The sequence below is a fragment of the Mchenga conophoros genome, linkage group LG3 (assembly GCF_057382185.1).
Source record: "Mchenga conophoros isolate Kocher_MC1m ecotype Shallow Benthic linkage group LG3, M_conophoros_male_GT1.1, whole genome shotgun sequence".
Taxonomy (NCBI): Eukaryota; Metazoa; Chordata; class Actinopteri; order Cichliformes; family Cichlidae; genus Mchenga; species Mchenga conophoros.
In genome coordinates, this window is record NC_140528.1 from 65,237,605 (window position 1) to 65,260,551 (window position 22,947).

The 22,947-nt window shown below is 41.1% G+C and overlaps 1 pseudogene; it reads left to right on the forward strand.

Moving 5' to 3' along the window:
* LOC146580115 (obscurin-like) overlaps positions 1–22,947 on the forward strand; it is a 374,391-nt pseudogene that overhangs the window by 350,783 nt on the left and 661 nt on the right.

The following is a 22,947-nucleotide window of genomic DNA, read 5'->3' on the forward strand; positions in this document are numbered from 1 at the left end:
GACAGTCACTGTCAGATGTGAGATTCAGGGAGGTGAAGGAGCTCAGTGGACGTATGAATGGAGACGAGGCCAGTTAAAAACACCTGCAACATCCAGAGAATACACAATCAGCAGTGCTACTGAGTCTGACAGTGGAGGATACAGCTGCCGGGGTAAAAGAAGTTCCTCCTGGACAAAGTGGAGTGATATCACCAAATTAACTGTATTATGTAAGTTGGACATATTCAGTAGGTTTGATGAAAAATGAAATACAAATGTAATGATCCCAGTTTCTTCACCTCAGTTGTTGCACATGTGGAGTTTTCATCACTGCAGCTCAGTGTCATGATGCAGTTCTTTTCTTTTAGCATTTAGCAAGTTTCGATTTGACTACAATTTGGCCTCATTTTAGGAGAGACTGCTCTGCTACGTTAGCCTTTCTCTAACTGCTGGTATGTTTACTCATAGCAGCAGTTTTGTTTTTTACTTTATTTATCTTTAATTTGCCAAATTAAACATAATGAATTTGGGGCAAAATAAGAATGTAATTTTTTTCCAGTCTAGTTTCGGTCAATATTTGACTATAAAAATTGTTTATACAATGTAAAATCTGAGAAACTGAAGTTGTTTACATGATATTGTGTGTTTATGTGTTGATGTTCAGTCTCACAGTTTAGTTTTGTGCACACCTGGTTGTTTTCAGTCACTTTGCTGGTAGAGTCTAAATATCAGCAAATTACCAGGTTTAATCTGTTTGTTTTTATTAACATTTTTAATGGTGATTTTCAGTCAAATTGACACTGCGATGAAAAAAAAATGTGATTACCACGAACAAGAGCAATAAAACCAAGACAGCTTTAATGATCATTTCATATTTCTATAAGTCTGATGATGTTATGTTTTTTATTTGAACAGCTCCTCCTAAGCCCACTGTGACCCTGCAGCCGTCCTGGACTCAGATATACAGCGGTGATACAGTCACTGTCAGATGTGAGATTCAGGGAGGTGAAGGAGCTCAGTGGACGTATGAATGGAGACAAGGCCAGGTAAACATACATGAAACGTCCAATGAATACAGAATCAACAGAGTTAATGAGTCTGATGGTGGAGGATACAGCTGCCGGTCCACAAGAAGCTCTTCCTGGACAGAGTGGAGTAATAGCACCCCATTGAGAGTAATAAGTAAGTTGGACATATTTCACATATTTTAATTTATACTGCACAATGTTTCATCAACTCAACCAAACACTTTATCTTTCAACAGCACTGTAGGTTTATTTTGTTGTTTCGGATAAAAAGCAGTTTAAAATATCTTTTAGTGTCATTATAAAGATATTTAATAATCACTCTGAAAAAGATTTTGTTAGTTTGATGAAAAAAAATCAGTCCAAATGTAATAATCCCAATCTCTCCCATCTTGACCTCATGGCTGCACATGTGGAGTTTATCACTGCAGATCAGTTACTTCCTTTGTTTTTAGCATTTTTACATTAATTCCTCGACGTTTCAGGTTTGACTACAATATAACCTCATTTTATTAGAGACTGTTCTGCTACATTACAGGTTCCACTTAGATTCTTTCATGTAATTATTGTTAATGGCATTCAGTTATTTTAATTAATGAAAAATAAAGGTGTTCATGAGTGTCATAATATCTTTAATGATACCACAGCTAGAAGAACCTCCAGTGTAGAACAGATGCATTAGTGGATCAGTGATTTAAGGTTCAGTTCATGGAAAATCTGTCAGAACCACTTGAAACCTGTTTGTTATACAATAACTACAAGTGTGACACACTCCAATGTCCCAAATCAGCAACTGCACCAGTTTCACATGATGACCTCATCAGAACTTTTAGAAAACGTTTCTCACATGATAATTTCTTCCAGTCTTCTTAATCTGCTGTCAACTCATGAAAAATAATCTGTAATTTTTTTGGAATCTGAACAAAAGATGATAACTGTGCAAAGTAAATATTGCAGACTTTGTAAAAAATGTTGTGTTACAGTTTGAAATTGTTATGATGTGACTTTGTTTTAAAGTTTCAAAGTTTGTCTGTGAATCAGCTGTTCTGCAGTCACTCTCCTCTTATGTTATAAAAAGCCAAGTTTTTATGTTTCTCTTCTCATAACTGGATCATTCTTATGTGAACAGCTCCCAGTAAGCCCACTGTGACCCTGCAGTCATCCTGGACTCAGATATACAGCGGTGAGACAGTCACTGTCAGATGTGAGATTCGGGGAGGTGAAGGAGCTCAGTGGATGTATGAATGGAGACAAAGCCAGAAAAACATACCTGAAACGTCCAGTGAATACAGAATCACAGTTACTGAATCTGATGGTGAAGGATACAGCTGCCGGGGCAGAAGGGACTATTTGTTAACAGAGTGGAGTGATATCATCAGACTGACTGTATTAAGTAAGTTTCATCCACATCATCTGCCATCAAAATAAGTGAAATCACTTGTTTTGCAGCTTTGTAGCTGTTTCTTTTGTGCTGTTAAGTAAAATATTTTTCTTTTATTCTGATAACAGCAGCACGGTGGCACAGTGGTTAGCACTGTTGCCGCACAGCAAGAAGGTCCTGAGTTCAATTCCAACATCAGGCCGGGGTCTTTCTGTGTGGAGTTTGCATGTTCTCCCCGTGTTTGCGTGGGTTCTCTCTGGGTACTCCGGCTTCCTTCCACCGTCCAAAGACATGCAGCTTGAGGGGATAGGTTAATTGGATAATCCAAATTGTCACTAGGTGTGAATGTGCAAATGAATGTGAGTGCAAATGGTTGTCTGTCCCTCTGTGTTGGCCCTGCGACAGACTGGCGACCTGTCCAGGGTGTACCCTGCCTTTCGCCCTATGACAGCTGGGATAGGCTCCAGCGCCCCCCGCGACCCTGAAAAGGATAAGCGGAAGCGAACGGATGGATGGATGGATGGATATTCTGATAACAAAAAACTGTAAAAAGCAGCTTTTTATTCACAGTGAAGAGAACAAAACATATCAGAGTAGCCTCTCTGCTGTGCAGCTCTAATACATGAAGTGCAGAACAAATGCTGAACCTGTTTCAGCTGCTCCACCACATCCACTAAGAACAACAGTAACATCCAATATTTTCTCTTCTGCATTTGTCTTATTTTTATTTTTTACCTGTTGCACCAACATATTAACATGTTACCTCTTTTAAATTAATCTTAGAGGTTTTTGTTAAAGAGTCTGCTCTCATCAGAAACACACACTGCATCTTTTTCACTTAATGAACTCTGAACTGCAGACATCAATATGGCCTCATTTTATAGAGATTGACAGACCACGTGACTTTCACGCATTGCTTTTGTCACAAATTGAAAGCAGGGACTGAAGCGCAGAGCAGGTTGACGTCTCAGAACACGATTTATTTACACACCAGTGCAATACTATATACAGTGACGGGAAAAGTCCAGGGTTCCAGGGGATTAGGGGAAGGCTCTCTCTCTCTCACGCTCGCTCACGTCCTCACATCCGACTCACACACGTCCGTACCACGGGGAGGTCACAGGTCCGGGAAGATAAACTGGAACAGGAAAGGGAGAAATCACTCACAAATCACGAAGGTAGGGCGTAAAGGTATAAGACCAAAAGAAAGACTAACGCCAGTAGCTCAATCATCCAGCGATGAGAGGATCTGTGACCCAGCCTCAAATAGTAGATGGGTAATCAGCTGATCGCCAACAGCTGTGTGAGCCAAGGGCGGGAGCCAGCTGTGAGCTCCGCCCAGGCAGAGAGGTAGGGGAGAGAGAGAAAAAGCAAAAACACAAGTGTAGCCTTGTGAGGCCGGCTGGGCAGGCACAGGGACCATGACAGCTTTGTGGGTACCCATGGCAACAAAATTAAAACACTGCATCAAGCACTAGTATTTCCAGCACCGGTAATCGTTAATTCTGCGGTTTTAATCCCTACTTGCATTTTATTTGCCCCAAAAACAGTTATGTACAAAACGACGGACAACACGGCAGGTCCGTACAAAGACAGACTTGACGAAAAGGCAAAAAAAAAAAGGACGAGGAAAAAATCAAAGGAGTAAAAGGGTCAGACCCATACGAGCATACAGAGTGAAGTAAGGACGTTAGCGTGCGGCCCAACTTTCATCACGCACATTTTATTATTATATGGTCCTAAGTTTTAGTGCATACACTCACAAGATGTTTATTAACTTCAGATCCCTGCAACAAGCCCAGGTCCTTTTTACTTTGGTGATTTGGACTATTCCATTTCACAGCTGTTGTTAAATTATTTTCCTCTATCTCCTGTACAGGCAAACGCAAACTATTTGTCGTTTCAGGTTGTAGTATTACACAACATTTTCGGATCTAATAGAAAAAAAAACGAGTGTTTCGTAATTCATTCAATTTATTGTCTTTATTTATAACTGGCATTATTGCTTCATTCTATTATAGAATCTGACAAGAAAGATGCAAAAATTGTATTCCATCATGCTTTATTAGCTGCTTCGCTGACAAACAAATCAACAATGCAAAAAAAAAAAAAAACACAACATACTGGAAAACAGTTATTCATCACTTGATTGCTTCAATACAACCCTTGGGCACATATATGCGGGACGTTTCGTGGCTGTTTTGATATCGCTCTCTCTCTTAACCGATCAAATCTCGCTGTGGTGTTTAAACTCGGTATGACCAGGTTGATAGAGGGTGCCCAGTCTGGATCGCATTTGTTAAGGTTCAAAATTGAGGAAGGAGAGTACAAACCACCCATGGTCCAGAAGCTCTTGGTCAAACAATGATTTTAATGACTACACACGTGTGGGAAGACACTCTGTACGCAGACAGCAAGTAGTCTTCGACTTAATCAAAGCATACACAGATATTTTATAGCATCAGGGTTTGATTTACTGACGCCCCTTCATGCCTCACAGATACATTTTATACATAGATCAGATCAACACCACAATGACTTTTAACCCAGAAGATCATCTTCTATTTTCATGGCCGATTCCTCCGGTCAACCTTTCAGTTCCTCTTTCTTGCCGAGAAGACAAGGACGGTTCCTCTTTTACCGAGACATGACTAATCTCTCTCTCCTCTAAATAAATCTAACTCATGTGTGTGTGTGTGTGTGTCACGACCTCACATGCTCTCTGTGTCACCTCTTCACCTACTAACTGTCTGTGTCTCGTCCTCAAATGCTCTTTCTCAATTCACCTGTTGCACTTCTGACCTTTTACCAGACCAGAGGCTCACTGAGACTATATGTATGTCTTCTACTAAATAAATGTTTTAATCAAGAACCCCTACTAAAAGCTTAATACAAGAATATGAACATATAAAAGATATTAAAATGAACTGTTGTGTAAGCATGTACTGCAATTCCTTCTATGTTCTAGTTTTCCCTCAGCATGGATCATCTAGACACTCTCACTAGGTGAAGCTTTAGACCATTAATGAACCTGAACATCAACTCAAATAAGCACAGATATGCAATATGTATAAAATAGTTATAACTGCACCTGGAATACAAAGTTAACATCATCATAAACATCTTAAGGCCATCTTAAAGCTATCTGTTACATTGTTAAAGCAATGATCATACTGCAGATTATATTATTAATGCAATGGTAATAATGATGATTATTTAACAATAGCAGTAAAATAATTTCCCTGCTCCACACATTCCAGCATTTTGTAGGCTGGTTTTCCTACAAAACACAACAAACATTAGCCCGCAAAGCCACAGTGAACAAAGCAGCGTAGCGCAACGAATTCAATTCAAATCAATATAAGACTTATTTGTAAACTACATCAACAATTATGTTATGATAAATTACAACAGAAGACCTACCTTTGTGGAAATGCTTGGAGCAGACTAACATGTGAGCTGAAGTGTTCCTCGACGTTATATTTAGTCTTCGAATGGCTGCAATCCAGGCCATCTGTCGCCTCTTTGTTGCATCGGAAACATGGCTTGAACAATTTCTCTTCCACGACGTAATCCGATAAAAAAAACTATCTCTTTACCCGTCGGCTTCCCGTGGCTGTCATGCGTCACTACACGGCTAAGCCACTCACCCAGAGAAGAACGGCTGCTGCTGCCATCATCATCCTTCATCATTTCTGCTACACTGGCAGGGCTAGGGGCTAGGACTCTCCTCTTCGGGTTCGTGGGGGATGTTGCTAGCTCCGGGTCCGATAACAGGCACCACACCCGCAGTAGATGTGCTGCTCGGTGTGAGGTCTTGCAGCAAGCTATCAAATACGGTGCATTTCTTGGTTTTTAAAAAAACGCTATGCTTTGCGGTGTTATCTCCTTTGCACAGTATCAGCTTAAAGCACTTGTTGCAGGCTGCTGAGTTTGCATCTTTTGCTGTGAAGTACAGCCAGACTCTTGACTGCTTTGCCTTGGGCATTTTTAATCTGTAGCTCTGTTCTAAAAGAACATACGTACCTGGGCCCGCCTTCTATCCTTGGAAAGGAAAAATGATTGGCTAGAGTCCAAAGTGTATGACATCTCACGAATAAAAAGCACCAAAATAAAGCACCGAAATGTGCGCTGCTTTTTGGTCTGATTACTACTGTTTATGTCAGAACCGATACCGGTACCGATCCCTAGTCCTTAGATGGCACCGCTCGGTCCTTGCAGCAGATTTCTACCAAAAAGATCTGCTGCAGAAAACAGCCTGCACACAAATCTGCGGAGCAATCACTTCTCTTGTAATAAAGCACATATTTCTACCGACTAATCTTCCCTGTATCCCATTTGTACAAATTTTAAAAAGTAAAATCAAATTTCTCGAAGTGTCTTTACATATCATACATCTATACAGTTCTTACTGGCCAATAACAATGTTATACATTTTAGTGCAAATCAAATGAATCATGAAAAGTGTCTCATGCAAGCGCATTAGCCCAGGGAGCACATGTGGGTATGCTAGCATACTTCTCACAGGGCTAACACAGCTAAGAAATCCTTAACAGCTTCTGCAATCACATTTCCAACAAAACATCATATCCTGACCGATTTTAGAACTTTGAAACCGGACTGTGAATCACAATTCAATTTGCATAATTCGAGACTCACCAGGATATTCTTCACACAATACATTAACTCTGTAGCTCAACAGGATTGAAAGTTCCACAACAGCTTTGTGCATCTACAAAACAAAATCACTGCTCAAAACAAAGTTTCATGGAGCTCTTTTACCCATTAAATACAGTGCAATAAACAGAGAGATGTACCTTTCTCTGTGCAGACAATATGGAGCACATATAATGCACACCGTAGAGCAGCGCTGAGGTGCATTCAAGGTACATAGGAAAACTTAAACTTAACAAAAAGTAAAACTTAAAAAAAAAAATACCATTTACAATAAAAATAACCATGGGTTACATAGACATTTACAGATAACTAGGACCAGAGTCTTTGTTCACACCAGCAGTTTATACCTAGCTGCCCTAAAATAACAGATCAGGGTGAACTTTGAACTTGTTTTTGGGAAACAGAAGGCACGGAAATATACAAACAGTTTCCAGTTTACATTAATTTATGCATTAATGTAATAATATAAATAAATGTCTCTCTCTCTGTCCAGTTCAAGTTAGTTTGACTCTTATCTGTGTTAACTACAAGTTAACCTGTGTTAGCTCCTTCAGGGTTAACCAGCTTTCTTTCAGCTGCTCTTCAAACTCTGATCAATATGAGTCGACTCAGTTTACTCACTAGACCTGCAGAGTGGCTGTTTAGGAATAATCAGTAACACAGTGAGTTACCAGTACAACACCAACACAATCAATGGAATTACAACACTGAAAGCACAAAATCAGCTGTCCACAGATTTACAGAGAAAACTTTTCACAGTCACAGTCTGGTGTGGAATCAGTTCTTGGATTAAATCCTCTGTGTGTCGCAGTAACAGAGTTTATGGTGGAGTCATGTCACAGTTCAGAAGTGTGAGTCAGTTTCTCTGGAATATCAGTTGATCCATCAGGAATCCAGGGGTTTTGTTAAGGTCTTAAGGTCGGGGGCTCTAATCCACTGAGGTACCCCTGAGCAAGGTACCATCCCTACACACTGCTCCCCGGGCGGCCAGTGGCTGCTAACTGCTTCACTGAGTGAATGGGTTAAATGCAGAGAGGGGTTTCCCCATGGGGATCAATAAAGTATACATTATTATTAGGAACAGAAGATTTCAGTGGAAGTTCAGATCTCCTAGAGGTGGATCATTAAGGTTCAGCAGTATCAGGTTTCAACGCCAAGATCTGCACTCGGCTAATTAACCTGGCCTGTTGTGCAACACAAACACTGAAGTCTTATTCCAGCATTCCTAACAGTTCAGCTGGAAATCACATCCAAACTGCTCCCTGTAATGGCAGCGTACTTATTAATGTGGCCTAAAGACATCTGTGCACATCGACAGGAAATGTCAGCTTCCACAGCAAAAGAATATAAAACACACTTACTAGGTCTCATCTTAGCTATCAGAGGCTTCAACATCAGATTTAGTAAAGAACACAAGCACATAGCATGCTAACTGACACCAAAGACAACCAACTGTGACTCACCAAATCCTAATTTAAACTGCATCAAACAGATTTTATCCACAAGGACTGAAGTTGGACACCATCACTGTGAAAGAGTGGAAGTAAAAATGCATCTGTTTATAACTTGCTCTCTTGTTGAATCTCTTCCCCTCACTCAGATTTCTCCTGCTTGCTGTCATATTTTCTTTAAGCTGTTTGAACACTTTGTAAAATGTGTTTCTGTTCATAGACTGAGATTATTATTCTTTGTATAAACTGAGCTCACTGTTCAGAGACTGTACTACATGTTCACTGAGAGAAAACCTTTGTTGAACAGATGAACCCCATCCTGTCCTCACTGTGTCTCCATCATGGCTGAGTCCTGGAGCCTCAGTAACTCTGAACTGTGAGGTTGAACATCCGTCTGCAGGATGGAGCTTCTACTGGTATAAAGCTGTTCCTGATCTGAAAACATTCAACTATAAATCCTCCAGTTATGAGCTGCTACCTGATGGCAGTGGGACTGCACAGGACTCCTACATCATTCATGGACAGACACACACAGCAGGATATGTGTGCAGAGCTGGAAGAGGAGACCCAGAGTATCTCACTGATCACAGTCAACCAAAGTTTGTCTGGTCTGCAGGTCAGTTTGTTTCTCTCTGTCCTTTCAATGAGCTCATGTTAGGTCATCATTTTTATTCACCAAGATTTAGACCATTAAAATCTCATCTCCATGACAACCATTGATGTCTGTGTACATTAAAACTCCCCAAAAGAAGAACTGAACTGAATATTTTCCTTTCTCTCTGTGATCAAACCAAACTGAATTTCTTCGTTTCCTTTTCTTATTTTTCAGTTTTTATTTAATGTGATAACATGAAAAACAAAAGACATCTATGAGATTTTAAATGTTTTGATATTTAAACTCATGTTTCTGTTTGTACTGATTATTTTTACTTAGTGCACAGACAGGATTTACACAGTTAAGACTCTTTGTTTAGTGCTCAGGTAGGTGTTCAGATAAAAAAGTCAAATATAGTTAATAAAGAAACAAAGATGTCAGCAGGCAGGTTAACAGCTCTGACAAATACAAGAGAAACACTGACTACAGATGGACGCTAGAAGAAGACGTCACAAATAACAGCTGCTGTTATTGTTCATTTAAAATATACTTCAAAGGTTTTTAGTTTTGGTCCTGCTGCTGCAAAATATCTCACTGTAGAAGGAATCTGTGAAACAGACAATATCACAGAATTATGACAGAAACATTACAGCAAATGACTGAAGTGTGTTCAGAGTGATCTGTATCAGGTGGATGATGCTGAGAGTGATGACTCAAAGCTCATGATGTCACATGACCTGTACCAAGCTCTACATGAGCTGCCAGCAGATAAAGCATGTGGGTTAGATCATCTTAAACATGTCAGTATTCGGCTCCTTTGTTTTCCATTGATTTGACTGTCTGTGTGATTCAGGGCTTGTTGTCAGACTCAGTGTTGTCTGTTCTATTAGTGCTGATCAGGGTAAAGCTAAAGTCCTGTGAATGATTTGCCTTTAACCTCAGCCAGTATGATTTGGAAACTTGTAGAAAGAATTCTGCTGACAGATTAAGCTCCAACGCCCCAGCTTAAAAGTTATGTAACCCATGATGTCACGCCTTTTATGCAAATATCACCATGTGTAATATCCACAGAAAATCTAATCTAAATGCTCAAATAAGCCATTTCTACAACCACCGAACACAGCAAAAATAAGTGATGATTCAAAGAGCAGTTACATAAATGCAAAACAAACAAAACCGATCCAAAAATTCTCCAGACTCCATGTAATGATATAAACAAAGGCTAATTAGCTTCTGCAGCTTTTTGCTGCACACTTAGTTTCACCACGCGCCAACCAAGATTCACTGACCCAGCCGCAAAAGAAGACCGCAAAAACGCTTCTGTTAGTCTGAGTCAAAGAGGGGATCAAAAATCATGAGAATCCTGGTTTACTGGTGTGCCAGTCTAAAGTAAAATGGGGTGATAGCAGTCCTAACATCTGTGAGCTTTGTCTCTTCACTGCATGTTGTTTCCAGATGTTCATTCAGCAGCGTCTCTCACAGTGAGTCCTGACAGAGTGCAACACTTCACCTTTGACTCTGTCTCACTGACCTGTGAGGGAAACTTCACTGAGTGGGGAGTGAGGAAGTTCTCTGAGGACGGCCGACTCTCTGACTGTAGCAGAATGACTGGATCCACATGTGACATCTACACATCAAAGTCAGATACTGGAGTGTACTGGTGTGAGTCTGGATCAGGAGAGTTCAGCAGTGCAGTCAACATCACTGTACAGAGTATGTTATTATACATTTACTTCTTGGATCTGAATGATTTAGACGTCACATGAACATTTGTCTCAGCTTTGCTCTATGTGAAGTAATTCTATGTGGCAACACAAACAAAACTGAGACAATTTTAGACAAAAAAGTATCAAAATATTCTTTGTTGTTGGTCTCATTTCACTCGATCTTTTCATGCTTTTCAAACATCACGTTTGTAAAAACTTGCACACAGTAATTTTATATTTTCTCTGTCAGAATAAAACTCTAAAGAGCTCAACATCTCTGTTATCACATTAGATGAACTTTTATTGTCTCCATTATTTAAATAACACAAATATACAAATGTTTACAATTTGTATATTTGACTCCTGCAGGGAAAATAAAGGGAGGATCCCAACTATATTTCCAGCCCACTTAATCAAATTTTGAATTTGGGATCTGAGCTTGACAGAAAGTTTGCCAAATCATGTAGTGATAACATGACAGATTCAACAATCTCCCTATAAAATGTAACATGATGCATTTATTTACTCCATGGACCCTCAGCCTTCTAAAAAATGCAAGTGGTGACTACATGAATGATCCACATGATGAACCCACTGAACTGAACATCTAAACATGAAATATTGTCTCTAGGAACCATGATAACAGGGTTCATGCTGAGAAATAAGAAAGCGGAACCGGCTGTTCAAACCCCCACAAGGCTGCCCGCTGGATTCGAAGCGACGGGACGAGGCGCGACCTCTCACAACGAACGTAATATGGTCAACACCTTGGAGACGCTTACAGCTGCTGTGAAGGCTCAAAACAACACCATTGAGCGTATGAGGGGAAACATCAGAGAAAGGCCTACTCAAAATGACACCCTTGAGCGACAGTTGGAAAACATCGCGGAACGGATCACTGCAGCTGTGAGGTCTCAGAATCAAAAGACTGACAACACCATGGAACAGAAGTTTGATACCATCATGGGGAGGCTCGCGGCTCTCCAACGGGAGATCGAGGGACCAGTGTCAGAGGGCTAAATTCGAGCTGCTCACAAAGGAAATCAACAATATTCAACATTTGGACACCACGGCGCCAGCTGCTAGGCCCAAGGCTGGAGCCCACCAAAACAACTCCCTGATAACGACTGTGTGATGACTATTCTTCCCGTCCCATGAAGGCCACCTGGGTTGGCTGGCAGACTGTTTACTTAGCCTGATAGAGCGAAGGACACTGTCTCCGCTGAACTATGGACACGCACACACATACACTTACACTGATAGGCACTCACTCATCCCCCCTCCCTTTCCAACGCCTTCGATGCTTGTTTCCGGCGAGGGAACACGGCGGGTCTGTGTGCCGCGCTGGAATGATAGCGCTGTGCAGGGTGGCTGCTGTGTTTCTTCGGATTACTCCTCACCCCCCACCCACCCCTGTGGCTTGTCATGTCTTCACAATGTTGTGCTGTGGACATTTATGTGCTTTTTTGTGCAAAGGAGTTTTTTTTGTTTCCTGTTCTCATGCTGTCCTACCATGGAAGCACAGCATGAGTAGGGGTCTCTTTTTTCCTCTTGTACTTTCCCCACTGTAGTGTACATTTCAATGTTTTTTCCTGATTCTACCAATCTCCGACCTGTATCCCCATGTAATGTTTGTGCTATATGTGTAAGGTCGGGGGGGGGGGGTCCCATTTCACTGCAGGGCAACCTGCATGTGACGAATAAAGCTTTGATTGATTGATAGTTCAATATTGTCTCCAGTCATTAAAACCAGGCTCTCAGAAAATCTCTCTGAAACCAGGTCAGCATGTAGATCATGAGACACGACTCACAGCTTTTTCTAAAAGTTTTGCACCAGCTGGTCTGACTGAAACAATATGTTTGTTTTTTTGTTTTCACAGATTATTATTATTATGGTCCTATCCTGGTGAGTCCTGTTCATCCTGTGACTGAGGGAGCTTCTGTTAATCTGAGCTGCATTTTGAAAACACAAAAAATACTTTCCAATGTGTTTTTCTATCACAATGACAAACTTATTCAAAATGATACCCGAGGGGAGCTGAAGATCTCTGCAGTGTCAAAGTCTGATGAAGGTTTCTACAAGTGTCAGTACTCAGGAAGAGAGTCAGCACAGAGCTGGATGTCAGTTAAAGGTGAGCAGGAACAAAATATTTGATGGATCTTTATAAATGAGTTTCATGCTTGAGAAGGAACATTAGATTGTCTGTTTAAAGGCTCGAAGTCACCTGGATCTATTTTGTAAGAACTTTATAAAACTATTATGTAATATCTCTATATTGTCAGGTTTAACAGCAGGTGAAAACAGCAGAGGATGTAATGAGTCAAAGTTTACTCAAACAAAGGATAATTCATTTAACACAACAGATTGTGAGCTTTGACTTGGTCAACAAGAACAAGACATAAATAAACCTAAACTTAATGAGCGAGTCCTACAAAAACATCTTAACTGAGGTGAGAGAGACAGGCCAGAGGAGCGGACATAACAGTGTGAGGGCGGCAGATCTGTGGGAGAGGAGAGAGCAGTTAGGGCAGGAAATCTGAGGGAATGTGACAAGACAGAGAGTGTTCATAAAGTGGCTGCAACTATGCCTTACTTGGAGTCCAGACTAGCTGGGTTTAGTGGATGAAGGCAGAGGTCTGTGGAAACTGTTGAACGATGGGCAGGCAGGCAAGTGAGAAAGAGGCTCTGAGGGGGCAGCAGTGGTGGTGAATAGGGGGGTAATGATCCAAGGTGGCAGGCGTCTGACTGGAGGTGAATGATGGCATGAAAACGAATATTGAAGCAGGAAGAAACTGAAACAAGGGGGAAATCTGTTAGCATACAAACCTTATTTTCCTAGAAAGGATCCTCGGAGACCTGCCTGGTTACCTCACTGAAATATTCATTATTGTTTGTTGTTGCAGTAACTGTGTCAGGAGCTGACAGCTCTTCATCTCCTGTGTGGTTGATGGTTGGACTGGTTTGTGGAGTCTCTCTCATTATTATTCTCCTGCTCTTGTTGTATCGCTGCAGACAGTCCAAGTGTAAGAGCCTCTTCTTTTCATGCTGTATTAGAGAGTTTATTTACTACATACACTTTAATTATTCACACATATACATGTATTCTGATCTCATGACACAAAATATCAGTGGAACAATTTATACATGACAAACATGTGTAATAACATTTGTCTCTTTCACAGATTCCTGCTTCACCAGGTTGGTAAAATACTTTTTATTATTATTTTAAACAAACATCAGTTACTTTTGAGTTTATTGTGTTTATTTCATGTTTCAGGTCGATCCAGTTTGAGAGTCACAGTCCGGGCTCCTCCACAAATCATGGAGTCAACCAGAATGAAACTCATGTGTACGACTCTGTTCATCCTGGTCAGTATTTAAACTGATCTTGATTATCATTATTAATATTGACTTTTAAAATCAGTCTTCATTAACAGGAACAGTTTTTAGGTTCATTTTGTGCTCAGCAGCTTTTCAAAGAACGTTCGTCAAAATCTAGTTGGACAAACATCCAAACAGCCAGCTGACACATGAACATAAAATGAGAAATAAACAGGATTTTACAACCTGATTGTGTCTTTAAGTCGACTGAAAGAATCCAATGTTGTTGTTTAATATCAGAACAACACAAAGAGTAACAACAAAATATGTTATAGCCTGGTTTTGACTTAAACATAATTATTTAATCTTTAGTTTTTTATTCAATGATTAATTTGACCCTGTCTTTTATTAGGTACCAATCACATCTATGACTCAGTTACGCCAGTTGAAGACAACAGAAATGGTGCAGTATATTTGTTGAAAAACACAGAGAATTTAGAGAAGAAACTTGTTTTTGATTTAATGAAACTAATTCCATGTGAAATGTTTACAATCCTGTAACTAAAATATGAACATTTCAGGATCAGATGAACATCAAGATGTCACATACGCTCTGATTGAACTTAAAAACTTTGAAAAGAAGCGTAAGTACATAAAACATGTGCAGTTTAAAATTAATAAATGTAAATGTAATGTAAAAACACAATAAATAAACATTTTAAAAAATTTGACAGTTAATTATTTCCTTATGTCCAACAATCTGATCATCTTCACAGGGAAGCATCATAAACCAGAGCAGAGTGCTGTTTACTCTGAGGTGAAGACGGGAGCTGCAGGTACAGTCACAACAGTCTCATTCAGTGTTTGTGTGCTTGTGTAGCCACTAGGTAACAAAAGCTCAACACTGCGCCTAGCATCCTGGAGTACTTCTGTTGTCTTTTGTACATGTTTGGAGTTTTTACGTGTTTTGAAGTTTATACGTGCTGCTTTGTCTGTAGGGGCCACCGTAAATATACTTTTATTTATTCACTCCACAGAAAATGTAATAAATAAATCATATAATACAAAAATCAACTATTCACATTTCAACTTTTAACTATTTAAATTTTCAGCTTTTTCCTTTTAAAGCAGGGGTGTCAAACTCAATTGCACAGGGGGCCAAAGCTCAAGGCACACTTTAGGTTGCGGGCCAAACAATATAAACATTTATTGAACACACTAAAACAATGTTTTTAAACATAAATATGAATAAAAACAGACAGGAACATTATTCCAGATTAAATAAACTTAAAAATAATCAACTTTAAATTTAAATATTTTGCTCTTCATAAAAATATATCCTGTCAAAATTATGCAAGTTAGAAATATGAACATGCTGCCAAAACCCCCAGAAAAAATAAATGAAAGCATACACAAGGTTGGAGCCGCATGTAGACGGAGCTGGGCGTTGCTTCAGGAATAGAACTAGTAAACTGTGCGCCCATTCAGTGTCGTACTTTCCCTTGAGTGTATCATTACACTGCAGCTCCATCTGAATCTGCACAGGTGCAGTTCAGCAAAGTCCGCTGACTTGGTTCAACATTACTTGGCAACAGGGAAAGTGAGGCAGGTTGCACTGGTGCATTTGTGACAGCTTCACTTGAAATGCCTTCACCGCATCATACATGCCATGTCCATGAACTGACAGATTTCCTTGCTGAGCTCAAAAACTCTATTGAGAATTTTTATCCCAACTCAGCCAACAGACCTCTGTATGATGAGAAATCTCGGCAAACTCTGAATCTATTTCACACGTAAAAGACTGAAATTGACGGTGATTTAAACTTTTAGCTCAGATAAAATGTACGGTCTGCGTTACGGTGATCATTACATGCTCCATTTTTAGGACTTTACCACACAGCCTTTCCTGGTGTGTGATGCAGTGATATGCTGTTAACTCACCAGTACAGTTCTGCTCCTGCTTCTTTACTCGCATCCTGCTGACTAGTCCGCTTTTTTCACCGCACAACACCTGCGCTCCATCTGTTGTAAGTCCAACAAGTTTGTCCCAGGGCAGTTTCATGTCGGTTACACTTTGACATACGTTTTAAAAAATGTCTTTTTCTGTCGTTGTCCCGTGCATCGATTTAAAGTTCAGTATTTCCTCTCCACGGATGAAGATGGTCAGCTGTGCAATGTCCATCATTGTGGTGTAATCTGTTTAAGTATAACCTGTTTTATTGTGAAAGGGGGGTTCTGAAACTGCAAGTAGAATAATAAAGGTTGGAGTTTGAGTGCTCTACAAAGTGTCGCTTGAATCCTTGCCTAAAACCACGACATGGTGTCAGAAGTGGGATTGCAGTAAGAGCCTTGTCATCGGGGAGTGACGGCAAGCGGCTTTGGGAGCGGTAAAGAGTTTTTCTCCAGACGATAAGATGTCGGACGAAGAAGCAGGAGCTAGTGCAACAGCTACACAGCCTCGCATGTCACGGCCCCACCAGCAAGCTAACGGCGGCTATAATGCTAACGCCAACTTACCCCCGAATGCCACATTCACCATCCAACCTCCCGAGCTGTTTGATTTCTCAAAGCCACAGCAATAGGAAAAGTGGATAAGGAGGTTTGAAAGATTTTGACCTTAGCTTAGAGGCTAACCAGGTAAACACACTCATCTACTGCATGGGGGATGAAGCAGATGATATCCTCCGAGGGCAAGCTTTATCGGACATACAAAGGCAGCAGTACCAAGCAGTAAGAGACACTTTGGATACGTACTTTGTTCCCAGGAAAAACATTATCTATGAGAGAGCCCGCTTTAATCAAAGAACACAGCAAGCTAATGAGACTGTTGACTCGTTTGTCACCGCACTTTATGCTTTAGCTGTAAACTGCAGTTTTGGTGCACTGCACGATGAGTTAATAAGAGATTGCCTCGTCGTGGGTCTGAGGGACATCAGCTTAGCGGAGAGACTTCAAATGGAGAAAGATTTGACGTTGGAGAAAGCGGTTAATCAGGCCCGGCAGTCTGAAGTCATCAAAAAACAACAGACAGACATCAGAGGGGAAAATAAGATGAAAATAGATGCTGTGACAGTGAAGCACAGGGAACAAAAGCATTCAACATTCAAACCCCGAAGAGAACGTAAATGCACAACAAAGGACAAAACACCAAATGGGAGATCATGCTACAGGTGTGGGAAAACCCCTGCGCATGGTAAAGGACAATGCCCAGCAAAAGATGCAACATGTCACTCATGTGGTAAAAGAGGACACTTCCGTAAAGTGTGTAAATCTGTTAAATCTGTGCATTTGATAGAAACAGAGAAAAGTGATGATACGCCCGTGTTCCTTGGTTCTGTAGACGCAGGTTCAGATCCTTGGTATGCAGACCTTACTATCAGAAACCACGAAGTTAGATTTAAGATAGACACAGGAGCTGACGTCTCTGTTATCCCAGCCCAGATGTATTACTGCATAAACCAAAATGAGACAGAGTTATGTAAACCAGATAGACCATTGTTTGGTCCAGGTGGTACTCCACTTGATGTGTTGGGTATGAGCAGAGAAACAATTTGCAAAGGCGAACAGGAAATACAGGAACATGTGTACATTATCAAAGATTTGCACATAGCACTGTTAAGCAGGCCAGCAAGTGTCAAGCTGAACCTTGTGTGTAGAGCTGACAGTATTGACTTGAATGTGTTGAATGAGAACTACCCAAAGCTGTGTCAGGGATTAGGTTTAATGCAACAACCTTATACGATTAAGTTGAAACCCAATGATGTGCCTTTTTCCCTCGCCACACCAAGACGGGTCCCCGTCCCTTTGTTAGGAAAGGTGAAACGGGAACTGGAAAGAATGGAGTCCATGGGAGTAATCAGAAGAGTTGAAGAACCAACAGAATGGTGTGCAGGTATAGTCCCAGTGCCAACAAAAAACGACTATGTGCGTATTTGTGTTGACCTCACTCACCTCAATGAAGCAGTGTGCAGAGAAAAGTACATCCTGCCTTCGGTTGAACAGACACTTGGATCCCTGGCGGGAGCAAAAGTCTTCAGTAAGTTAGACGCAAAAAGAGGCTTCTGGCAGGTTCCATTGTCACCAGAGTCAGCACACTACACAACATTCATTACACCCTTTGGGCGCTTCCACTTTAACAGACTTCCCTTCGGAATAGCGTCAGCCCCAGAACATTTTCAGCATAGAATGTCAGTGATCCTTAATGGGCTGCCAGGTGTGGTTTGTCACATGGATGACATCCTCATTTGGGGACAGGATCAGCAGGAGCACAACGCCAGGCTGCACACAGTGCTCAATAAACTCCAAGAGGCTGGTGTCACACTAAACCTGGAGAAATGTGACCTGAGCAAACAGGAAGTGAAGTTCCTCGGACACGTTTTGTCTGTGGAGGGAGTACAGCCAGACCCAGACAAAATTGGAGCGATCACAGCAATGAAAGAGCCATCAAACGTCAGTGACGTGCGCAGCTTTCTCGGGATGGTTAACCAATTAGGCAAATTCATCCCAGGACTGGCCGAAAGAGACAAGCCCCTAAGAGACCTGCTCTCGAAGAAAAATCAGTGGGTTTGGAGCTGCGCACAGCAAAAAGCATTCAATCAGCTAAAAGGCGATCTGACATCAACTCCCATTCTTGCACTCTATGACCCAAACAAAGAGTTAAAACTGTCTGCAGATGCTTCCTCCTATGGACTGGGAGCAGTCCTATTTCAAAAAGAGGGAGAGCAATGGAGAACTGTTGCATATGCGTCTCGTTCTTTAACGGAAACAGAACAGAGGTATGCACAGGTGGAGGAGGAGGCGCTTGGACTAACATGGGGTTGTGAAAGATTCAAAGATTTTCTCATCGGGAGACACTTCTCCTTAGAGACTGACCACAAACCACTCGTCAGCCTGCTAGGACAGCAAGCTCTAACTGAGCTTCCACCCAGAATCCAACGGTTCTGCCTAAGGCTCATGAGGTACAGTTACACCATCTCACACACTCCAGGCAAAGCACTCCTCACAGCAGATGCACTGTCACGTGCACCCGTTAACCAAGACCCTGATTCTAAGGCTACAGCTGAACTACTGGATGACACAAATATATATGTGGATGAAATAGTCAAATGCATGCCTGCTACCTCGACATACATCACACAGTTAAAGGAACAGCTTAAAACCGACAGCATGTGCTCAGATGTCATGGCTTTTTGTCAGAGCAGCTGGCCAGAATACGGCAATCTCACAGGACCAATTAAAGCATATTGGCCACACAGAGACACCTACTGCTATGCGCCACTCTGTCCTCATTGCCCTACACGAGGGACATCAGGGAATGTCTAGATGCAGAGAGAGAGCCAGGAAGACAGTATGGTGGCCTGGTCTGAGTGGGCAAATAAATGAACTTGTGAAAAACTGTACCATATGCATCAAAGAGCGTACCAACCCAGTGCAACCTTTAATGCCAAGCCAACTCCCTGAGAGACCATGGCAAAAAGTTGGAGCAGACCTTTTTATGTTTAACAACAGCAACTATGTGCTTCTGGTGGACTACTACTCTAAATTTGTGGAAATAGCCAAATGTACTCCCACAAGATCGGAGGATGTTATAGTGCATCTAAAATCAATCTTTTCCAGACATGGGATTCCAGAGTTTCTCTACAGTGTCAATGGACCTCAGTTTTCAAGTCAACAGTTCAAAGACTTTGCAGCAGCTTATGGGTTCAGGCATGTAAAAAGCAGTCCAAGATTTGCACAAAGCAATGGTGAGGCTGAGCGTCATGTCCAAACTGTGAAAAGTCTGCTAAAGTCTGCTAAAGAAAGCAAAAGACCCATATCTTGGGTTTTTTTTTCTTTCTCTCAGCCTCTCTCTCGCACTTTTTTCCACTTCACTCAGCATGCGAGCCTTGTGCTTTAAGCTGGGCAGAGGGGGGAGGGGCGGTAGTTACACTCAGTAGCACAGGAACAGAGCGGGAGGGAGAGAGAGAGAAAGAGAGCCAGGGACAACAACGTCACATTAGAAAGGTATAGTAACCATCCACAACTATTTTCAGTTGCAGATGATAAAGGATTCAGAAAGTTTATTCATGCAGACCCATATGACAGAGAATATGCATCTTCTTTTTGTTTTCATATTATAATTTATATTTAATTGTGTTGTGTTTTGCAGTGTTTTGTGTTGTTTCACTTTAAATTTGTAAAAGGAAAAAGCTGAAAATTTAAATAGTTAAAAGTTGAAATGTGAATAGTTGATTTTTGTATTATATGATTTATTTATTACATTTTATGTGGAGTGAATAAATAAAAGTATATTTATGGTGGCCCCTACAGACAAAGCACATACAAACTTCAAATCACGTACGAACTCTGAAGCACGTACAAACTCAAAAACACATACAAACAACAAAACACGTTAAAACTCAGAAGCACAGAAGTGTGTGGTAATAACGTGTAAATGAACATTTTTTTTAAATTATTTGACTATATATGAATGCTTGTGTATAAATACATAAACAATACACATATGCTTTCAATTGTGTAATTTAAGTGATCTAGGTAGCTCTGTTTTGGAAGTTCAGTTCATGCTAGAAATGTGTTTTGGAGTTTGTACGTGCTTTGTCTCTAGGGGCCACCGCATATATTTATATATAAACATATATAAATAAAACCACTTTTTTTTGTACATCAGTAATTCCCTTTGTGCATAATTTTATATTATTGTTAATAATATATTAATTAAAGCAACAAAACAACCTGAAGAGCCGGTTCGGAGCCGAAAGAGCCGGAAATCCCATCACTATTTCCTGTAGTTTCTGCATTTAGGTTTTTCAGCTTATCCTGACGTTTTGTCTCGCAGTGCCGTCTTAAATTAAATTCCTTCATTACAGCCACATTAGCTCCACTAATAAGACACACGGGTTTACCAGCAATGTCTGTAAACATATATTCAGTCACCCACCGGCGCTGAAAGGCTCTGCTTTCAGAATCAACGTTTCTCTGCACCATTGTGAGCGGCTAGCTTCACAATAACAGCAGTTTGACTTGATTGACGCGGGAATGTTCCCAGTTAGCCTAGCGTTCAGCAAGGAGGCTGCAGCGCTGCATTATGGGATCTGTAGTTTGTATATTATTAGCGTCTCATATCACCGGGCCATGCATAACAATAATAGTACATCTATATAAAATGATCTCTGATTTTGACACGTGTTTTAAAGAAATTTAAAGTGAAACAACACAAAACACTGCAAACCACAACACAATTAAATATAAATTAAAATATGAAAACAAAAAAAAAGATGCACATTCTCTGTTATATGGGTCTGCATGAATAAACTTTCTGAATCCTTTATCATCTGCAACTGAAAATAGTTGTGGATGATTACTATACCTTTCTAATGTGACGTTGGCTGTGTCCCAATTAAGAGACCACACGCTTGAAGTACGCATTTTGAGTGCGATTACGTCACCGCCACGCGACGACTGCTGTCCCAATTCGAAGTGTACTTCAAATGCATACTCCAAGTGCGCCGTCGATTTCCCCAAATATCAAGTGTGGTCCGGTGAACGCTTCGTGGTCCCATATATCCCACAATTCATAGCGCGGCGGTGGGTGTGGATAATTTTGTCGCAAAATACCCCACAAGAATAACGCTCCCCAGTGGCTGCAGCCAGACCCTTCTCCAAAATACGGCAGAAGGGAGCGGCCGAAGAGAACTGTCCGCACTTCTCGTACTTATAGTACGCACCGTACGCGTAGTGCACCAGACCACGCTTGATATTTGGGGAAATTGACGGCGCATTTGGAGTATGCATTTGAAGTACACGTCGAATTGGGACAGTCGTCGTCGTGTGGCGGTGACGTAATCGCACTCAAAATGCGTACTTCAAGCGTGCGGTCTCTTAATTGGGACACTGTCTCTCCCTCCCGCTCTGTTCCTGTGCTACTTTGCGTGTAACTACCGCCCCTCCCCCCTCTTCCCAGCCCAAAGCACAAGGCTCGCATACGGAGTGAAGCGGAAAATAAGTGTGAGAGAGAGGGTGAGAGAAAGAAGGAAAAAAAAACCCACGGCTCGCGTCGTTCACGTCAAAGACCCGGCTCTAAGAGCCGTTTCGTTCGCGACCAACACATCACTAATTTGTTGGGTTGCCTTTCACATAAGTCCTTAATCTTGGAGGCAAAAAGTCCACTTTTCATCTGGATTTACTGAATCACAGCATCCAGAGCTTCTGAACCAGACCACCAATCACATAACCAAAGACCATCAAATAACACATAATCTGAGTGTGCTCTATCACTGGAGGCACAGCAGAGCACTTTTTACGCTGTTTTTTTGATACAGGAAAGTATCAGATGTGCCAATAACATGGAAATGTGTGTATGTGGAATAGATGTAGGGCATATAAAATATGAGTAAGGGATGAAAGAAGGGAGTGATGCAGACGGGCAGATGAGTATAAATGGAGCTGTTTGGGAAGGTTCGAGGTTCTTTATGTAGTTTGCTAAAGATGAGTAACATCGTAAGAAAGCACTGTGGAGTTCACAGTCAAAAATTTCAGTTGCCCAATCACTGTGGACTTATGAAGTGAAATTATCATTTTTTTGTCTCTCAAAAGAGTTGGAAGACTTTGTACCGTGTTACTCATTCCTCATTTGGACTTTCAAATCAGACTTGATCTGCAGAGTTTAAATCCACATGTGTGCAACAGCTCTGTGTCATATACCTGCTGATCAAATGTATCCTGAGCTCTGACTTCTCTTTTAGAGGACAGTCTGATGTATGCTGAGGTCAAACACCCCAAAAAAGGAAAAGCCAAGAAGAAAGCAGGTAAACA